Raw genomic sequence first — 2,574 nt, forward strand, 5'->3', positions numbered from 1 at the left:
GGAATGGGGCTAAATGGGGGGAAAAAATGGAGAAAAGGCACTTTGTCCAAAACCCGCGTTCCTGCCAGCACCAGCTGGCACCCAGGGAAAGCGGCTGGGATGGTTTCCTCTCTGTTGTGGTGAGGGGGGACAAAACCGGAGTTGGCAGCTGGGAGTGGGGACAGAGGGGTGTTTCACAGAATCACAGAACGTTAGGGATTGGAAGGGACCTCAAAAGATCATCTAGTCCAATCCCCCAATTGTGTTTCTGTCAGTGCAGCGAGTTTCACCCCCCCCGCCAGGTCTCAGCAGCCCTTCTGGGTGCAGCCCAAATCACCGCCGTTTTCTTCGTTAATTCGGGAGCGAAAACGAGCGCGTTTGGGGGTGGGTTTGGGGTCGCGGGCCGCTCTCAGCCACCCCCCCGGGGCAGCCCTGGCCGTGCGGGACGAGGAGGAGGGGGAGGAGGAGGAGCGTGAGCCGACGGATTTTGGCGCACAAGGAGACCTTTTCCACGGGGAAACAGCGCCTCGGCGCCGCCGGCGCTCTGGGAGTTCGGCATCACCCCTCGCACAGCCCAAATGTGCCTCCTGCCGGCGTCCGGGTCAAGTTCGGGCACAAACAGCTCAGGGTGTGACAGCAAAGGCCAAAACCTGGTGCAACACCATGGCCGTAGGGTGTTTTTTTGGCGGAGAAAACGCCTTTTTCTATTCTTTTTTTTTGTTTGCCGTTTGCAGTTTGCTCCTCGCGTTGCCCTGGAAAACCCTCACCTGCTCCCAGGCATCTGGACAACATTCAGCCAAGCTGCTTTACGAGTCATTTTTGCCTTCAAAAAGGTATTTTTTTGCCTTAAAAAATCACTTCTAACAAGCCATGGAGCCAATGGATCACAGCAAGGGAGGATGATGGGGGTTTTAGCACCTCTAGCCCCCTTCACTGCTACCTGGGGAGGGCGTTTCATCCCCTTTCTCTGTCTTAGGGGGGGTCTGGGGAAGGATTTGGGGGTACACAGTGGTGGATGAGGGGTTCACCTCGAGGGGAGCCCCCCTCTATTGCAGGGGTCACTGCTGAAGCCAAAGCCAGACCAAGGTGCCAGTGCGTGTCCCGGTGGAGGTTTTTAAAAGCAAGGAAAACCCACTTTTTTTTCTTCCAAAGCTCCGAAATTTCTTCAGGCCCTAGGAAAGGGGAGATTATTAAACCGAAAAAAATGTCACACTTGCCCAGCTTAGCCCACACCCTCTCAGCACAGAGGAGGCTGCCCATGCTTTGCCCCAGCCCCGGTCCCTCTCCCTGCCTCACAGCTCCGGCAAAGCAAGACACAGAGGGAGGAAACGCAGCTGTTCTCAATATTATTCCTGCGTAGAAAAAAACCTCAAAGAGTTTTGTATAAATATCACGGCTCAAGAGTTTAAAATTGCATGTTGGGTTATCAACAAAAAGGAAAACAGAAGCACACACACCCCCCTTGGCCAACAGGAGGGGGCAGGATGGAGACCCTGGCTGCCGAGTCCCACTGACCCCAAAGCCTCGGAGGAACAGAGCCGCCCCCAAACCCCGAGGGCTTCCCCATATCCAATTTACCCCTCCCCTGGCACAACCTGAGGCCATTTCCTCTCATCGCTTGTTTTTTGGGGGGAAGAGACCAGTTCCCCCTCACTACCCCCTCCTTTCAGGAGCTGTAGAGGGGATAAGGTCTCCAGTCAGCTCCTCTTCTCCAGTTGAACCCCCCCAGCTCCCCCAGCCGCTCCCCCTCATTCCTGTGTGCTCCCCATCATTTGGGTGCTCCAGACCCCTCTCCAGCTCCGTTGTCCTTCTCTGGCCACGCTCCAGCCCCTCAATGTCCTTCTGGGAGTGAGGGGTCCAAAACTGAGCACAGGATTCAAGGGGCAGCCTCACCAGTGCTGGCACAGGCCAGGATGCTGTTGGCCACCTTGGCTACCATGATGGCTTATGTTCAGCTGCTGTTGACCACCACCCCCAGGTCCTTCTCCCCCCTCATCCCCAAGAGCGGCACCACCCCTACAGCAACTGGGTGAGCAGGAGGGGGGGGCACCCCACAAAAAAACCAATAATAATTAAAAAGAAAAGCGTGTGGCCACAGTCTGCCTTTTTAACTTAGAAACTGTCACACAGTCTTCAAAAAAATCTGAGCTGGTGGCCCCTGCCCCTCCCGCCCCTCCTTAAAATGTCCTAAAATCACAGTTCCACGTTCCGCAAAGTTTCCCTTTTTTTCAGTGGTGGTGGTGGTCTTGTTTGGGGGCTGCTGTTGGGTTGGCAGTTTCCCCTCCCTCCTCCCACCTCTTCTTGCTTTTTCTTTTCTTCCTGCCCTTGGCTCCTCCCGTGAGGCCCAGCAGGGAGAGGTGATGCGCCAGGGTCCCCTCTCCTGCGGGGACAGGGACACGCAGTGGCTGCAAGTGGAGATGCAGCGGCTTTTCGGAGAGCACAGAGGCTGACAGCTACTGCATGGGGGGGGTGACGGCAGACACCCCTTCCCTCGTCCTTGCCACAGCTCCCAGATTTTGACCACGGGTCCAGGAGGGGGACAGTGAGCACAAGAGGTGGAGATGGGCAAGAGGCCGAAGAGGCAGGGGCGCAGAG

Source organism: Mesitornis unicolor, unplaced genomic scaffold (genome assembly GCF_000695765.1).
Source record: "Mesitornis unicolor isolate BGI_N332 unplaced genomic scaffold, ASM69576v1 scaffold40060, whole genome shotgun sequence".
Taxonomy (NCBI): Eukaryota; Metazoa; Chordata; class Aves; order Mesitornithiformes; family Mesitornithidae; genus Mesitornis; species Mesitornis unicolor.